This window comes from Rhineura floridana, chromosome 2, assembly GCF_030035675.1.
Source record: "Rhineura floridana isolate rRhiFlo1 chromosome 2, rRhiFlo1.hap2, whole genome shotgun sequence".
Taxonomy (NCBI): Eukaryota; Metazoa; Chordata; class Lepidosauria; order Squamata; family Rhineuridae; genus Rhineura; species Rhineura floridana.
In genome coordinates, this window is record NC_084481.1 from 200,391,523 (window position 1) to 200,411,531 (window position 20,009).

Consider the following 20,009-nt stretch of genomic DNA (forward strand, 5'->3'; position numbering starts at 1 on the left):
TGTGCACACCTTCCCCTAATATATGCATTTTTGTAAACATTGGTTGGAGAACTGCGTTGCAAAATTCAGATGCATGCAGATTTAGAAGGATGGCTGCATTTCAGTTCTCATATTGTTTTAGAAAGTGCAAATTTGATAGATTTGGCTTTAAACGCAAACTGAATTAAATTTCTCCTCCATCCCTACCCCTTATGTCCCTGTGCACATCTGACCTCATGTACAACAGCCGAACCTTCCAGTGCTGAGCAGGGAAAGTCTGCAGGGGGCGAGTGAGGTGGTGAGGTGAGAGTGTAGCAGCTGAGGCGCACCTCTCTGCACCGCGTCTCCTGTCTGGCCTGCCCACTTCGCCCCAACAAAGGATGTGTTTGGTGGTCACTGTGATGAAAGAAACCTGGTGCAACGGCTCCATCTTCGGCATCCACAACTCCGTTGGGATGCTCTACATCTTGCTGCAGGAGGATATCGGGGGGGGCAAAAAAGACTCTGCGCTCCAGTTCAAGACAGCTATTCCGGCACCTGTCTCCTCTCAGGGGCTGCTCGCTTCTTGTCCGGGGATGATGCTGCAGCCCAAGACGCAGGAAGGCAGTGGCGAGGAAAGGCGTCCAGCATCTTCTCACTCTCCCTCCCTGCCTCCATTGGGCTCCACCTTTGGGACCCTCGCAAGGCAAGCTAGTGGCTCCAGGGCCAGAACCGCTATCCCGCCACCATCGTAAGCGGGAGCCCTGTCTTCCACGGGCTGAGAGGGCCACACCACACCCAGAACTATGGGAATAGGACTATGACTGAGAGAGTGTGGCTTGCAAAGTAGCCCAATGTCTATAACACCTGTTTTGACAAAGTGAGGGGGGAGGTAGTTTGTGTTAACTTTGAATTGTATTACAAATTGTATTGTTTTTATTGTTTATTGTTTTATTTATGTATTATTGATGTTTTATTAATATATTATTGATGTTTAATTGGTGTATTTTTATATTTTTTGTAAGCCGCCTTGAGGGCCTTTTGGCCAGAAGTCGGGGCAGAAATATTAAAATCAAATCAAATCAAATCAATGTACTTAGGTTCCTTTAACCATGAGCAGAACCTCCCACACAATCTGGTAAGGAAGGATCCCTGACTATGCAGAGGATTCTACACATGTTCAAGTGCATGTGAGTGAAAGCCCCCTTTAGATCTTACCTACTCAATGCACAGGGAGGCTGGGGACTGAGTAGTTGGGGCCAATGTACACAGGAATATTTGGGATGGAGTCTGCATGTGTGCCCCTGCTCTAATCCACAGATCTGCACACAAACTCATTTTGTTGTTGTTGTTGTTATGTACCTTCAAGTTGATTACGACTTATGGCGACCCTATGAATCAGTGACCTCTAAGAGCATCTGTCATGAACCACCCTGTTCAGATCTTGTAAGTTCAGGTCTGTGGCTTCCTTTATGGAATCAATCCATCACTTGTTTGGCCTTCCTCTTTCTCTACTCCCTTCAGTTTTTCTTAGTACTATTGTCTTTTCTAGTGAATCATGTCTTCTCATGATGTGCCCAAAGTAGGATAACATTTTTCATCATTTTAGTTTCCAGTGACATTTCTAGTTTAATTTGTTCTAACACCCAATTATTGGTCTTTTTCGCAGTCCATGGTATGCGCAAAGCTCTCCTCCAACACCACATTTCAAATGAGTTGAATTTCCTCTTATCCACTTTTTTTACTGTCCAACTTTCACATCCATACATAGAGATTGGGAATACCATGGTCTGAATGATCCTGACTTTGGTGTTCAGTGATACATTTTTGTATTTGAGGACCTTTTCTAGTTCTCTCATAGCTGCTCTCCCCAGTCCTAGTCTTCTTCTGATTTCTTGCCTATTGTCTCCATTTTGGTTAATGACTGTGCCAAGGTATTGATAATCCTTAACAAGACATTGTCAACTTTAAAATTACATAAATCTTCTGTTGTCATTCCTTTAGTCTTAACGTTCAGCTGCAGTCCTGCTTTTGTGCTTTCCTCTTTAACTTTCATCAGCATTCATTTCAAATCATTACTGGTTTCTGCTAGTAGTATGGTATCATCTACATATCTTAAATTATTGATATTTCTTCCTCCAATTTTCACACCTCCTTCATCTTAGTCCAATCCCGCTTTCCGTATGATATGTTCTGCATACAGATTAAATAAATAGGGTAATAAAATACACCCCTGTCTCACACCCTTTCCAATTGGGAACCAATCGGCTTCTCCATATTCTCTCCTTACAGTAGCCTCTTGTCCAGAGTATAGGTTGCACATCAGGACAATCAGATGCTGTGGCACTCCCATTTCTTTTAAAGCATTCCATAGTTGTTCATGATTTACACAGTCAAAGGCTTTGCTGTAATCTATAAAGCACAGGGTGATTTTCTTCTGAAATTCCTTGCTCCGTTCCATTATCCAACATATGATTGCAATATGATCTCTGGTGCCTCTTCCCTTTCTAAATCCAGCTTGGACGTCTGGCATTTCTCGCTCCATATATAGTAAGAGCCTTTGCTGTAGAATCTTGAGCATTACTTTACTTGCATGGGATATTAAGGCAATAGTTCAATAATTACTGCATTCCCTGGGATCCCCTTTCTTTGAAATTGGGATATATATTGAACTATTCCAGTCTGTGGGCCATTGTTTAGTTTTCCATATTTCTTGACACTATTGTCAAACTTTGTACAGATTCAGTCTCATTAGCTTGTAGCAACTCTATTGGTATGCCATCTATTCCTGGTGATTTGTTTCTTCCAAGTATTTTAAGACCAGCTTTTACCTCACATCCTAAAATTTCTGGTTCTTCATCATATGGTTCCTCCATGAATGAATCTGTCATCCTGGCATCTCTTTTATAGAGTTCTTCAGTGTATTGCTTCTATCTTCATTTTATTTCCTCTGAGTCAGTCAGTGTGTTCCTCTGTTGATTATTCAACATCCCTACTCTTGGTTTAAATTTCCCTTTCATTTCTCTAATCTTTTGGAATAGGGCTCTTGTTCTTCCCTTTTTGTTATCTCTTCTGTTGATATACTATAGCTATTGTAATAGTTCTCTTTGTCCCTATATTCTAGTCACTGTATTGTTGCATTTAGGGTTCTGACCGTGTTTCTAACTCATTTTACTTTTGCTTTCCTTCTCTCTTTAACCATTTTAAGAGTTTCATCAGTCATCCATTCAGGTTTTTCTCTCTTTTTAACTAGAGGTATTGTCTTTTTGCATTCTTCTCTGAAAATGTCTGTTGCTTCATTCCATAGTTATTCTGGTTCTCTGTTAGCAGCCGGGAGAGCCGAAGAGAGGCACGCTTTCTCCTTTTTCCTGTGACAAAGACCAAAACATTGTCTTCCAACTCCAAAACAGCACTTGCTTGCAGCTGGGAAGGGGCCTATAAAGGAACATTGCCCGAGGAGAGTGTAAGTTAAGAGTTTTTATTTAATTACACTCTGTCTTGGATGAGATTATAAAACGCCACTGAGCAGCCTTGAAGATAAGATTGCAGCCGGGGAGTGGCGTACTATCTGTTGGTCGTCTACAGCAGCTTAGAGCAGCTCAGAGCTGGGGTTGCTATTGAGAGCAACTGAAAACAACTCAGAAAGGAACATCATAGGAGTTAACCCACACTATAACTAAATCACTGTGGAACTAAGAAGAAAAAGACAAAAAGATATTTTAAGTTTATCATCTACTTTGACTGTTGAGCTGGTTCCACCCTGTTGGGTGAATACTGCTGATGAATGTTTGTGAGAGGTCTCTGTAGGCCATGCTTTGTTATCTATGATTCAGCAGTCTTGAGTGGAGGAGGACGCTGATTGAATATAGCCCAACAGGAGAGCTGATAGGCTGGTTAGGCTCTGGGCGCAGCTCGGGGCGGCTGGCGTGGAGTGGCGGCGGCGAGAGAGCGCTACACGGAGCGGCTGAGTGTGGAGTCCTGCCGGATACATCCTGGCCTGGCGGTGGTGAGAGCATCGCTGGAGGAGACTTCCTGGCCTGGCGGTGGTGAGAACACCGCTGGAGGAGGCATCCTGGCCTGGCGGTGGTGAGAGCATCGCTGGAGGAGACCAGGCTGCCATTACGGCCCGGCTGGCGGCGACGGCAGCGGCAGGAGAACGTTGTGAAGGACAGCACCTCCTATAGACGCTGTGGTCGTGCCATCGCCTGTCGTTACCTGCTTGCATGCCGGTCCTGCCACCAGTGGAGTGCCCGGGCACGGTGCTGCTCGTGTGGGCGTGGTGCTGTCTGCTGCTGCTACTGAAGTGTTGTTATGCTGTTGTATGTTGGAAGAGGACTAATTTTAACGTTGGTTGTGTTGTGTACATGTGTGCATGGATTACTGTGGTGTGAATGTTGTATGATTGGTTGTTTTGTGGTATGAAGGTATTGAATGATTGTTTATGTATATGTAGTCGCATGATTGGAAGGACTGACTAACCCTACTGGACCTGATTACCCATCCCTTAATATTTTTTACAACATCTTTGACCTTTTCAACTGGGCTTGTTGATTGATTGCGGAGGAGATAGGGGCATGTGTAAACCAGGGAGGGAAGAGGAGGGAGGGGTTGGGGGCCAAAGTATAACAAGATTGGGCGGCAGGCGCTGGAATGGTGCTGGGGGCAGACCATGTCAACGGAGAGGAACAAGGGATAGATACATAATATCCATCCTTTGTTCCAGGTCTGTCCAGAACCAGAAGGAAGCTGGGGGACGCAGGATTCCTACTGACTTTTGACTGCTGATGTGTAATGCCAGGTCTGTAGCACAAAAAACATCTATCATTCATGATTTGATCTTGGATGAATGTGCAGACCTGGCATGTATTACGGAGACCTGGTTGGACGAAGCCTCAGCTTCTATTCTTGGGGCTGTGTGCCCACCAGGCTTCCGTTACGCACAGCAGCCGAGGGTTGGAAGGCGGGGAGGGGGAGTGGCAGTTATTTATCGAGAGTCGTTGTTCTTTGCCAGACCTCCCCTTCGTGGGACTAACTTTGTTGATTGTATGTACTGGAGGTTGGGCTCGAAGGGCAGTTTAGGGATCCTACTCGTGTACCGCCTGCCCCGCTGCACGGCAGACTCCCTGGCCGAGGTGCTCGAGGTGATCTCAGACGTGCGAATGTTGTCCCTGGAGCTGTTAGTTCTGGGTGACTTTAACATACACGCTGAGACCACTCTCACTGGAGCTCCTCGGGATTTCCTGGAAACCATGGCTTCCTGGGAATTGCGCCTTAGTAATACTGAGCCCACCCATGTAGCCGGTCATACTCTTGACGTTGTATTTGTCCCGGGAGGGGAGGGTAGCGTGCTGAAGTTAGGGGCTAATTCTTTTACCCCTGTGTCATGGTCAGACCACTATCTGGTAAAGATGGATTTCTCGATGCCGCATGCCCTCCGCAGGGGTAAAGGTCCAATTAGAATGGTCCGTCCCAGGCGCCTGATGGATCCAGATGGTTTCCTGACAGCGCTTGGGGAATTGGAACCTGCTGAAGGTCGCCCGGTCGATGCCCTGGTGATGGAATGGAATGAGAGGATCACCGGGGCGTTAGACCGAGTGGCTCCGAAACGTCCTCTCCCCCTGAATAGAACTCAAGTAGCACCATGGTACACACCACAGTTGCGTACTTTGAGACAGGAGGTGAGACGACTAGAGCGCTGGTGGCGGAAGTCGCGCTCCGAAGATGCTCGGACACAGGTTAGAGCAGCAATAGCTGCCTACCAAGTGGCGGTAAGGGCAGCAAAGAGGGAATTCTTTGCTGCCTCTATTGCATCAGCTGAGTGCTGTCCCAGGAGGTTGTTCCAGGTGGTCCGAAGCCTGGTCGGTCCAGTTGCTCAGGAACCTTTGGAACAGTCTAAGGCCTCCTGTGACAAATTGGCAAAGCACTTTGATGATAAAATCGAACACCTGAGGAGCTCGATTCCGTGCGCCGTGGATACAGTGAGTGAGCTAGAGTTAACCAGTTGCAAACCGGTCAAATGGGATCGATTCCGGCCTCTTCCTGCTGAGGATGTGGACAAGGTGCTCTCATCTGTAAAGCCTACCACTTGTCTAAATGACCCTTGCCCATCATGGCTCCTTATGAGCTGCAAAGAGAGATTGGGTGAGGGGATCAAGGCAATGGTTAATGCATCCTTGCAAGAGGGTGTTATGCCACTAGCCCTCAAGGAGGCTATTATTAAACCCATCTTAAAGAAGTCCTCCTTGGATCCCCAGATTTTAAACAACTTCCGCCCAATTTCAAACTTACCATTCTTGGGCAAGGTCATTGAGAGAGTGGTGGCAAATCAGTTGCAGACACACTTGGATGAAACGGATTATCTAGATCCATACCAATCGGGTTTCAGGACTGGACATGGAACTGAAACAGCCTTGGTCGCTCTGTTAGATGATATGAGGAGGGCACTGGATAGGGGAGAATTCACCTTCCTTGTCCTCCTGGATCTCTCAGCGGCTTTTGATACCGTCGACCACGGTATCCTTTTAGATCGCCTGGAGAGTTTGGGATTGGGAGGCACGGTTTTACGGTGGTTCCAGTCCTTTCTCTCTGATAGGCACCAACAGGTAGCATTGGGTGACGAGGTTTCAGACCCTTGGCCTCTCAATTGTGGTGTGCCACAGGGTTCTATCCTCTCTCCCATGCTATTTAACATCTATGTAAAGCCGCTGGGAGAGATCATCAGGAGATTTGGGCTGCAGTATCACCAATATGCGGATGACACTCAGCTCTATCTCTCATTTAAATCTTCACCAGAGAGGGCTGTGGAGACCATGTCCAAGTGCCTGGAATCCGTGAGTGGATGGATGGGCAGGAACAGGTTGAAGTTGAACCCTGATAAGACCGAGGTACTACTTGTGGGAGACAAGGGAGGGTTAGGAGATGCTGACCTGGTGTTTGGTGGGGTGAAGTTGCCCCTACAGGACCAGGTCCGCAGCCTCGGGGTTGTTCTTGATTCTAAGCTGTCCATGGAGGCTCAGATTTTGGCTGTGAGCCGGGCAGCCTGGTATCAATTACACCTTATACGTAGGCTGCAACCCTACCTCCCTGTTCAACAGCTTCCGCTCGTGGTGCATGCCCTGGTCACCTCTCGATTGGACTACTGTAATGCGCTCTACGTGGGGTTACCCTTGAAAACGACTCTGAAATTACAGCTTATACAGAATGCAGCAGCGCGCTTACTTACCAACAGCCGCCGACGGGATCACATCATGCCAGTGTTGTTTGACCTACACTGGCTGCCGGTTGTTTTCCGGGCCCGATTCAAGGTGTTGGTTTTAACCTTTAAAACCCTGTACGGTTTCGGCCCAGCTTACCTGTAAGAGCGCCTCCACCGCCACCAATTATGCCGCCCAACTAGATCAGCCACACAAGGCCTTCTCTCAATCCCTCCAACCAAAACAGCTAGGTTGGTGGGTACTAGGGAGAGGGCCTTTTCTGTGGTGGCCCCCACTCTCTGGAACTCCCTCCCATATGATCTTCGACATGCCCTTCCCTAGATGTATTCCACAAGGCCTGAAGACGTGGCTATTCCAGCAAGCCTTTGAGGTCATTGGGTAAATCACCATGATTCTGTCATTTATTGTATGTTGTTATTATAATTGCTTTTATATGTATTGATGACTGTCCAGTATTTTACCTATTGTTATTAATGTGATTACATCTGTTATTATTGTATTTTATCTCTTTTAATGTACGTCGCCTAGAGTGGCTAATTGCCAGATAGGCGACAAACAAATTAAATATTATTATTTTATTATTAACTAAGTTGAAAGTCTCAAATTTGTTCCTTATTTGATCTTTATATTCTTCTGGGATGTTATTTAAATTGTCTCTTTGCATTATGATTGCTTTGTTGTTGTTCTTTAGCTTTACTTTTGATATGACCAGTTCATGATCTGTACTGCAGTTTGCTCCTGGTCTATATTGACCATTTGGTGATGTCCACGTGTACAGTCATCTTTTCAGTTGCTCAAAAAATGTGTTTGCAAGAAAGAAATTATTGGCTTCACAGAATTCAATAAGTCTTTCTCCTGCTTCATTTCTGTCTCCTAAGCCCCATTTCCCCACAATTCCTAGTTCTTCTCTGTTCCCTACTTTTGCATTCTAGTCCCCCATGATTATCATCACATCTTGTTTTGGTGTGTGATCAACTTCCTCCTGTACATCTGTGGAAAATCTCTGCAATTCTTCTTCTTCTGCATTTGCCGTTGGAGCATAGACTTGGTTGATGGTTATGTTAGTAGGTTTCCTGTTTAATCTTATTGATATCACTCATTCAGACCTTGCGTTGTAGCTCCTAATTGCTTTTGCTACATCACTTCTCACTATTAAAGCAACCCCGTTTCTTCTTGATTTCTCATTTCCTGCATAAAATATTTTGTAGTTCCCTGACTGAAAATGTCCAGTTTCCGTCCATTTTAATTCTCTCGTGCCAAGTATTGTAATGTTGATACGTTCCATTTCTTGCTTGACAATTTCTAACTTTCCCTGGTTCATGCTTCTCACATTCCCTGTTCCTATTGTGTGCGTCGTACAACTCCAGACTCTCCTTTCGCATCTGTGTGCATCAGCCTCTGGGCTTCCTTTCAGCTTTGACCCACCTGCTTCATTAGTCACAGGGCTACTCGTACTTGTCCTTTGTTCTTCCCCAGTAGTTCGTTGAGTGCCTTCTGACCTGGGGGTCTCATCTTCCAGCACTATCTTATGTTGCATTTTCATAGGGTTTTCGTGGTAAGAGGTATTCAGAGGTGGTTTACCATTGCCTTCCTCTGAGTCTGGATGCATGTTAGTCTGGTGTCTCACCTTTGACCATTCCACCTTGGAATCTTGGTCTAGACTCCTGACGGCTTTGCTCTCAGCATTTTAAACACTCTCAAACCCCCTCACCACGTTAACGTATGCATCCTAAAGGGGGAAACTCATCTAAGGTTCCATTATGATTGAGAAGGCGATGAATGATACTGGGTGGGGTTGTCGAGCTGAGACTCAGCATTTTGCTCATTCAAAAGCCAGCCTGGGTGGTGGTGATTTAGAGAGGAGAGAGCTGATGCCCTGTACATGGTGTGGCTAGTGGAGCCATAAAAGAGGCCTCTAGTGAGAATACACAGCTGGAAACAGGAGAAGAGACACTTTTGGGATCAGCAAGTGAGAACAGAAAGGATACAAATGAGGGAGAGAATCTGTCTGGGACAGGACTGAGCATGACAGGGTATGTCTCTCTAGTCCAAGGACCCCAGTCTCAAGAGCAGTGTGCTATAGGACAATGGGAAAAGTAAAAACTGAGGGAAAGATTTATCTGTACTCCATGGCAGCGCTCTTAATCAATTTGTAAACAGCATAGAACTGGCAATGTTGCATGTAGAATCTTCAGAGCTTCAGGCATCTCTCTTCAGAGACAAGATTACTCACCACTATGCTCTTAGGATTTCCTTGCCACTCTTTGACAATTTAGTAGACATAAAAGGGGGGGTTCCTTTGCCCCAAGTCAAAAGTTCCTCATCACTGCTCTGCACTTTTAAAGATCTGTCCTAATCTTTCACTGCTACTTAGCAGAAAATAACCTGACAGTGTGGGATAAAAAGTGCTCTGGTCTGAAAACAGTATTTCTTTTGTTATGTCATGGTTATTAAGCCCCAAACGTCCATCTCATGCATGCTCTTTGGAAGGCATGTTAAAAGTTTGATTTAAAAAAGAAATCAGAAAACTGAAGGGCACAAATTGATTAGTAGTGGGTTGAGGATCACTTTCACCTTCAAGCCAATGTTGTAAAATGATTGTTCAGTACTCTGTAAGAAATCTGTGACTGTGATGTCAACTGGGTTTCTCAGTAACCTTTACTTTGACACTCCTTTGGACAAGGGAGGAATCCCTGTGCATAATTGGATTACTGAATTTAAACACCAGAAGCAGGTATTCAGCTGCCCCTTGTAGTGCAAATCTTGTAATAACAAAGCTATGAAGTCAGTATTGACCATTTCCCAACATCCTCTCTCTTTGGTCCACTCTAAAAACACAAGAAGAGCCCTGCTAGATCAGACCAACTGCCCATCAAGTCCAGCATTTTGTTATCACAGTGACTAAATAGATGTCTCTCCTGCCATGCTGCCAAGCTTTGACTATTATACACATGCTTTCCCCTTTCTGTACACTTGTTTTTGGTTGGAGAACTGCATTGCAGATATTGGAAGAAGTGCAAATTGCAAAGGACAGCTGTGTTTCGGTTCGCTATTGTTTTGGAAAGTGCGAATTAGGCAGATTGACATTAAAATGCAAGCCGAGCCAGGTTTTCCCCCCATCCCTAGTTGTGGGCTGCAGCTGCCATTAGCTCCAAATAGCATGGCCAAAGGTCAGGATAATGACAATTATTATCCAAAACATCTGTAAGGTTGGGTGTTGGTTTCCACTGGTCTAGTGGTTCATATTGGGGGGTTTTCCCTTCCAGAACTGATCTGAGGTTCCAATTCAATCTTCAAACCATTGCCTCCTGTAAAGTACGGAATGAGTGTACAGCCTTGGCATGAAGCATCAACACTTAACACAGGGGTAGGGAATCTTTTTTGCTCCATGGGCCATATTCTTATCAGGATCAGCCTCATAGGCCACATTTGACAAGTGGGCAGGGCTACCCACCTGGCAATCGCATGACATGACTATATCACTTGTCAAACTCCCTTGCAATGGCAAGTGTCCCCCTCCCCCTTTAAACTCCCAATTTAGGAAGTTTAAAAGGGGACCTTGGGAAGACCAGCAAAGAGCATGGCACATCTCCCCATGCTCCCCTTTTAAACCCTGATGTTGAAGGTTTAGAAGGAGACCACAGGGAGACTTGTTAAGGCTTTACGAAAGCCCTTATGTTCTTATTCAAGCCGCTGGAGACTCAAACAGGATGAGGTGCTGTCTTAAAGCACTTTAAAAAGCATTCTTAAAAGCAGCTGCCCCTTCTCCTGTAAACATTGGCGTGTGTGAGGAAAGGAGAGGCTGCTTCAGTGAGCTCCCTGCTTCTCCTTTAAGCAGGTGGGTGGTGGTGAGGGCTGGGCCATCAACCATTTGCTTGCTCTGATATTAAAGGAGAAGGGGGAGTGGCTGCTTCTGCACCCCATCCACCGCCTGTCTGCTTGCTCCGAGAAGAGGGGCAGCTATTTGAAAGGGCACTTTGGCAAAGGGATTTCCCTTTGCTACAGTGTTCTTTGAAGTAGATCCACTCCTCCTTTAAGTCAGCAGGTGACAGTAGTGGTGCCCCCGCCCATAACAACCACCTCCCTGCTCACTCTGAAAGGGGGCAACTGTTCCAAAGAGCACTTTTGCAAAGTGGTTTCCCTTTGAAGCAGCTCCACTTCTCCTTTAAGCGAACAGGGCAGGCAGCAGCAGTCATGGTGGGGCTTAAAGAAGCACCAACAGCTTTAACCCCTGCTTATCAGCTGCTGCCTTAGCTCCACAATCCTGCTCCTTTCTGAGAACAGGGTGCACAGCCAATGCAGGAGTAAACTCTGTCCTCCTGACCATCAGGTGATGTCACTAGTGATGTCAGCTGATGGGTGGGTGGACATGGTTTGGGGAACATGGGGTAAATTGGACCCCTTGGTGGGACAAGATCTGCCCAGGGGCTGGAGGTTCCCCATTCCTGATTTAACCGACTTGTTCTCTAGTCCCTCTCCTCTTTTCTTTCTGGATTCTGAGAAGTACAAACAAAGGGGAATGGAAAATATTGTTTTCTCTGTATCTCCTGTAGTGGAGAGTGGTGGCTCTAATGTCAGTGGGGCACCTGCTCCAGGTTTTAGTCTAAACTTCAAGAAGCTGTCTAAGCTGCTGAGCATCTTAAAAGCATCCTCGAAAGTTTGGACTAAAACCCAGAGCGGAATCACTGCCCGATTGATATTAAAGCCACCAGCCTCCCCTGATCTCCTGACACTGAATCCCAATAACATATAAATGCAAGGTCGGCCCCAATGCTAGGCTGTTTTAGGTAGTAGATGCTGAGGGACATGGAGCAGACACAGAGCTGTGTGCCATGCAGTCTGCCCTTCACCCCCTAAACTAGGCTGAAGCTCTCAGGCCGCAAAATGTCTTGGCTCTCAAGAAAAGATCACTTCAATGGTCTAACAAATGGGGAACCCAAGTGATCCAAAGCTGTTAGTAGAAGCTGTAAATCATTGGGCTTTGACCTCATATCTGATACTGTGCATAAAAATAGGGTTGCCATATTGCCCGGTTAGCCGGGTTTTACCCGGATTCTATGCAAGCCACCCGGCTAGCCCCTTAGGTGGCCCGGATTCTCAGCTTTAATTTTTTTAAAAAATTTCTAGGTGGTCCGGTTCTCGAGATATGCATAAAAACGTCAGCCGCCCCCCCAACTGTTAAATATTTCTTTAAAGTACTACAGCACTTCCTAGCTTTAACCCCACCCGCTCAGGATTGCAGCCAATCAGGGATTGTGTTTCAGTTTCATTGATCTGAGGCAGTGTCTAGAAAACAAAATGGTGGTTTCACCTCCTGTTTATCTGAAAATCTCATAAATTGGGTAAGTATATACATTTCAGTTTTTTTTCCTCTTGTGTGCAGGAGTCAGATCTTGGGCAGTATTTTGAAAACCTTCCCAATGCTTTCTTTTTGCAAAAGCAATGCTAATCCCATATGCCCAGAGTAAATCCCATTGAATTCAATAGGACTTACTTTTGAGTAGACATGGTTATGAATGTGCTCAAAATCAATGGGACTTTGGAGTGAATGTAAAACAGAATTGTGTTTGTGTTCTAACTCTTTCTGCCCCCTTCTCCAGTCCTATTTTAAAGCAAGTAGGCAGGGCTTACTTAGGTATTACAGTTTTTATTCTGTAGGAAACTAATACTGATTTTTTAAAAACTAATACTGATTTTTCTGCAATGACCAACTGGTTTGACAATAAACTATTATATGGGCTGTATGTATTTATACATCTGCAGTGTGTGTGTGTATGGAGTCTTTCCAACACCCCTGTGAGGTAGGGTTGGAAACCAAGGCAGCTCACAACAAGAAATAAAGCCATTTAAAATCCAATAACCATAAAAACAAGTATAAACAGTTGCAAAACAGCATAAAGTGGAATGATTCGGAATTTTGGGTTGTGTGAATGAAGTTGCTTATCACTTGAGGTTGCATTTCTGTCGCTGTTTGAGTAAGCCGCACTGAATACACTGGGACTTGCTTCTGAATAAATAAACCTAGGATTGCACTATAAATATCTTTACAGTTTGTGTAAATAATAAATATATTTGATAGTCATGCTTATATAAATATTTCTTCATTTATCATATTTTTGGTTTTTGGTTAGGAATCCTGACTGGTTGTGAGATGCTTAGTTTTCTGCCTTACTCATAGGAATCTTGTGGTTGGTATGGTATTACATTTAGGAAAGTGTTACTGCCTTCTGTTTTTTTTTCCTATTTGAATTTCACTTATCTTTAACCTCACTCCGTTACAGCCATAGAAGCAACAGCAGCATATGTAAGATAATTAACTCCCATTAGTGATAAGAACAAGAATTTATAATTATTATTTCAATTAAAACAAGAGGCTTATCAATACTTTGAAGAGGACCAGATATTTATTTTCTTTCTGAGCCCAGCACTGGGTCTTTCATGATGCCCGGGGGGGGGAGCAGGAGAGTAGTCGATAAGACAGACATCCTGGCATTGATAATTGAATTAGCAAGGTATGTGTGGGGTTGTTGCACACTTCCAGGCCCAGTTTCATTTTGAATTTGGAGGTGGGACCTGTGTAGATGTGGTTGATCAAAGGGAGAAGAAAGTTTGAGTTAAGCAAAGCTGTGCTTTTATAAAACCTAAGAAACATACAGATACTTTGAATGTCTGAGTGCCTGCACCAGTGGAATACTGGAGGAACTTGTAAAACTTGCTGCAACAGTATTTAGAACTGAGCATGTGGTGTGAAAGACTCCTTTTCCTAACATTTTGGCTTCTTGTTTTTCTCCACCCACCACATCTTTGAAATATATCGTATATGGTTAACTGTACTGCTGCCCTGACTTACTTTATGTTTGTTGCTATTTTGTGTTTTTATTATGTTTTTATATTGATTGTGTATTTTTATTGTTCTTATTATATTTGTAAGCTGTGCTGAGCTCTGTTTTTAACAGCAAAAGGGCAGGATATAAATTCTCTTAATCAATCAATAAATACTCCATAGTGTTGGAAACTAGAGTCTAGGCATTTAAGACTGAAAATGTTGCTTTTAAAAAAAGATTTCTCACATCTTTCCCCAGCTTTTGGTGGTAATTCCTAGGCACAAAAACAAAACAGCTGGACAATCCAAATATTAATATGCAAATATTTGCATAATATGCAAATACTTTACATAATATGCAAATTAACCTGCCCGGATTTGTGGAACTGGAATATGGCAACCCTACATAAAAAGAACCACACACTACATGGTAAAAAGACAGAGGCAGTAAAATGGCAATGATTGACCTTTACCAACAATTTGAGACACCTCTCACCATTTTGTTGTGGGCCATGCATTTCTATGTAGCATCTTTTAGCTGAGATCAGTAAGGATCACAGACATTAGTGCAGGACAATGAAAGGAAATATTCTTTGCTGAACAATGGTTTCTGGAAAAAATCTTCGCCATTCCAAAGAAACAGAGACTTTGAACAGAAGCTGATAAAGAGGTAAATTATAAATTGTATATATATGACAAATATCAAATTTATTCTGGGTATATTCTAATGTTCACAGCTTATTATAGTGACAATTTTGTGAAATCCTAAGGACATCCTTTGCAGTGCAATGCTAAATAAAAAAATAGATCCATTCCTGCCTGTAGGTGCTAAAATCCACTATACATAAAATTTGTAAATTCAGTTCCTCAAACTATTTTTTTCTATTTTTCTTCAAATGGTAGACTACTACTCCAATAGCCCTGATAACTGGCCACTCTGTCTGGGGCTCATTGGAATTGTAATCTAAAACGTCTGGAAGGCACCAGGTTGGGGACTGCCATTTTATGTACTTACCAACTTTTTTCCCCATAGTGACATAAAGCTGATGTGTGAAAAGCAGAAGTGACCATTAGCAAATTGTGCTGGTTTGCTTATCATTTGGTGATCTGGATTAGCAGCAGAAGTGTTGATGAAAAGCTATATGTATATCCAAGAACATTAGTTAGGGGTAGGGATAGAAGAAGATGTCAATTTCAGTTCTCTCAATTTCTAATTTTTCCAATCTGAAATTCAGTTCTCCACATTTCTGCTGCAATTTGTGATTTCTTAAAAAAAAACATGAAAATGCTTAAGCATTTTAGTGTGAATTTCTCTGAACACATACATTTTTGTATGCACTTTTGACTAATGTACACATTTTTTGGAAGCAAATACATTTCTGTATGTTATTTTCACTAATATATTCATTTTTATGCACACTGTCCCCTAATTTATTCATTTTTGTAAACGCTGGTTGGTTGGAGAATTGTATTGCAAAATTCGGATAAGTGCAAATTTAAAAGGATGGCTGTGTTTTGGTTCTCATATTGTTTCAGAAAGTGTGAATTTGATAGATTTAGCTTTAAATGCAAATTGAATCAAATTCCTCTCCCATCCCCAGCTAGGGATAAAACTAGCAGGGGAGATGAACTGTGTACACTGCCTTGCACTCCCTAGAGGAATGGTGAGGTATAAATAAACAAATACCTTCATGTGACTATTGATGGTATGTAAAAACATACAAGTTAAGAGCACATTTGCATATTTATTTAGAAGTAAATTCATTGCATTCAGTGGGACTGACTCCTAGATCAGTGTGTGTAGGACTGCAGCTCAAACCATGTAAAGTTGGAAAAGTTACAGGCAGTGGCTCACGTCTCTCTTACACATGGGGATGTCTTGATGTATTTGCCACTGAAGTCCTAATCAGGGAAGTCAGAGCTCCCTCCACCCTGCATCTCCTCCTTATCATGACACTATGGATTCTGCCTTTTACTCTTCCTCTGCATAAAGGAAGCAATAACTGAAATATGCATACAGGCCTCACTTCCACTCATCCATCACCAAGCAATTTAAGGAGCTGTTATTTCTGTCACTGTAAGCTATAGATAAAAAAGCACACTACTGGAAAATATCATAGTTGCTACCAGTTTGCAGCTCGGTAAAACAACAGAAGATTAGATTATAGGCAAAAGACTAAGGCTTGTAGGGCAACCATGTTCTGATATTCTTTTAACTGAAAGAGCTCTCTCCCCTTTCTGCCTTGTCAGAGCATAACCGTATCACTTAACCGTCATGCTATCCATTTCTATTCCACCTCTTGTATGCTGTGAGTTCCATGGAGAACAAAAGATAGATAAAAAAAATCTAATAAAACCCCCGTTGCATTTTTCATTCCAAACAATATGCAGAGTTGTTACAGCCTTATTCATTATTTCTATTCAGCGGATGACCAGAACTGGGCAGAATATCACACCCCTTTTCTATAATCAGATACTTCACTCTATTCTCCATGGTCAGGCTGTGAGTCCCAAAGCAGCATCACCCACACCCAAGATGAAAGAGTCAGAATGTTTGTTGGTGGGGGGAGACTCAAAGGTTTGCAGACGTACAAAAATAATTAGGGTGGGGCAAAAACAACTCAATGAGAAGCAAGCATGTTTCCTGGCAGCAGAACTCTGATTGACTGTTGGGGGCGAAGGGAGTAGAAAATGAGGGAATGGAATGGAATGGAATCTCATGGAGGAGGTCATGGCTAACTGCCTGCAAAAGATGACAGGATCACTCCACACTCCAAACAGTTGTTGCAGGTCTTATTTGTATTCCTGCTTCTGTGGGTGGATGAGCTCTGATAACTGTAACAAGGTCCTTGCCAGGAATACAAATTTCTCCCCATTATGTGCTTCATTGTTTGCCTACCTCTGCTATTCACTCCACTCCTCTTGCATTCCAATTGAACTATGATAATTTCTAATTAATTCCAAAATTGGGGCAGGTGGAGTTTGCCACAGCTCTCAGTTCTTCCTGCTCATTTGAATCATGCCTCCTTCTGCATAACTAATGTGCACATGTGCACACTGCATTGATGAAGGACAGCAAAATCAAAAGAAAAACACAGACATTCTTGACATAATCATGGATGTGATTACTTCTGTGCAGTGTTTGGTTGATGTGCACTTGAACTCCTGCCTATTGGTAAAACCCAGCACCAAACAATCCTGTGTGAATAACATTCCCTCTGTTCAGGCTGTGACTGCACCATTGTTTATTCCTCCAAAACAGAACCACAAGGTATCCCATGGTTTTCAGTAGTTCAGAAATTCCTTAAAGGAAACAAATCCTAAGAGAGTGGAACTGAAACCCAGCAAGGGTTTAGCATGCTCAGTGGCCATGCATTGCTGTTAGACTGTTGAAGAAAACTGGGCAAGGATGGGAATTGAATGGAGAGGCTGGAATACTAATCAATAGCACTTTGCTGCAACATTTTGTTGTAGACCGCACTTGTCCTGAATATACTGGAAAGTTTATATATTTCTGCATTTATTATACACCCACAAGAGTTGCTGTATACTATACCCAGCATGGATTTTTCACATTCTGCTGTGTTAAATTGAAAATCTATGCCACTCTGCTGCTTCCCTTAAACACATTTCAAAACAAAATCTTACAAAACTTATAGTCCTGAATTCAGAAACGCTTGCTTAACAATCCACGAAGTTTTCATGGTGATATACAAAACACTCAAAGAGAATCCAGAGTTCAAAGTCTAAAACAAGACCCCGTTGGACTTCTTTCTGTCCGTGGTCTCATAATTTGTTGAAATTAACTAACAATCACCCATGTTCACAGAGTGCATGTAATCCTATTACTGACCTTGCCTCATACTTTGACCTTCATCTTCTACAGCTTAAAAGTTAAAAAAATGCCTGGCTGATTTTTAATTAATTTAAGAAACAACATTTGAGTCAATGACAAGCCCGGGCAAGCTCAGTGAGAACCGCCAGTGTTCTAAAAGCCAGACTCACAGCTGTATGGCTTGGAAAATCAGGGGGCCATACCCACACCAGACATTTATTTCACTTTATACAGTCATGGCTTCCTCCAAAGAATCCTGGGAAGTGTAGTTTGTGAAAGGTGCTCAGAGTTGTAAGGGGATTCCTGTTCCCCTGACAGAGCTCCAGTGGCTTAACAGTCAGCCCTCCTCCCATAGAATTCTGGTGCTTGTAGCTCTGTGGAGGGAATAGTGCATCTCCTAACAACTGTCAGCACCCTTGTGGATGTGCAGCTGTGGTTTAAGTTTGGATGGGAGACTACACATGTCTGCTGTAGAATAGAGTGATAGGAGAAACTCTGAAAAATAATGATACCGTTAACAATATTTTCCTTTTTGAAATAAAAGGGGCTTTTCCTCTTCCGAGTGCCCACCCACCCACTCTCCTCCCCTACCTCCCCCTACTTCTTCCCCTCCCCCAGGTCAGTTTCACCTATCCTTACCATGATTGCACAGGAGTAAATTCCACTGAACTCAGAAAACATGCAAATGATCAAACTTGCCCTCCCCTCCTCCTCCATCCTATCCCTACCTCCTTCTCCTCCCCTCCCCCTTCCTGCCCCCTCTCCCCTTCCCCCTTTCCCTCCTTCCCCTGCCTCCCCATCTACTCTTCTGACCCTCCCCTCCCCACTCCAGCCCTCCCTCTTAGTGTCAGTTTCACCTATACTAAGCATGATTGTATGGCAGTAAATCCCATTGCACTCAATAAGTATGTAAATGGTCAAACCTGCCTTTTTCTCCCTCTTCCCCTCCCCTCCCCTCCCCTCTCCTCTCCATTCCCCTCTTCATCTCTTCTCCCCTATGGTGAGTAGTGGCAACACCTGTAATCAAGATTGCATCTCCAAAAATGGAGAATTACATTTTTTGTTTGTCACTGGTCTTCTTACTTTGCTTCTCTCCTTTGTTACTACTGTTTCTACAGAGAATCTGTCCTAGAAAAATATATTTCACTCATTATTCATCCTGGAAATCTGTATCAAATTTATTTTTATTAATTTCAAAGCCTTTTTATTGGTCGATGGCATATGATGGTGCAGACAGACTTTTGTGTTTCAAACCGGATGTTATATTCTATTTCTGTTTTGGGTGCACTACCAGTTAAATCTGAAAGTGCAGCTTTGATGTAAAATTAGACTGATTACAATATGTTGCTACTTAAGCAATGAATCAAGCTGTTGAAACACCAGAGTTGGCCTGCCCAAGATGCATGTGTTCAGTCTGCTATGCTTAAACCATTCTACTTGAGGAAGGGCGGACATGGCAAATTAAAAACATAGAACATCTAAAAATTTGTTAGACTATATTTCAGCTCCCACTGTTTTATCTTTTGCAAACTGAAACACTTCCCATGTCCACTGGAGAGTATTCTGCTGAATAGTCAGAGTCATTATTCCACAATTGTTTTTGGACTTTTTAAAAATGCAGATTATGCAAAGTTTTGCTATAATTCAGAATAATTTACCATAGGAAACTTCACTAAAATTGCAAAGTAAATCAAACATATTTAAAGTGACTATCTGAACTATAACAACTTTCTTAATATTGTTGCTTCCTCCCTGCTAAAACAAGATCAGCACAGCACATCTCTTGTTTCTGTTATTTGGACTAATTGCAGGTGTCACCACTACTCACCATATGCTCAGAGGCACATGTTACCACATTCTTCCAAGCTACACCATTAGTGATTGGACTATGAAAGACCAACCCAAACTGTGTTTGCATTTTTAGGGCAGTACAATATCTCAGAGAGGGGGTCAGGTCTCCTGCTCCCCTGGTGCATTCACTATAGCTGCCCAGTTTCCCTGGTTTTTAAAGTTGATAGAAATATCTGTCAGCTATAGGTATGTTCTCAAACCACAATATTTTTTAGCCTATTAGTGAATTTTATTATAGCCACACTCATTTGGTGTCTTATAACCAGCTTCTGATCAACCATAATTCCTAGATCATGTCAACCTATTATTATTTCTAGCTATAAGAGAG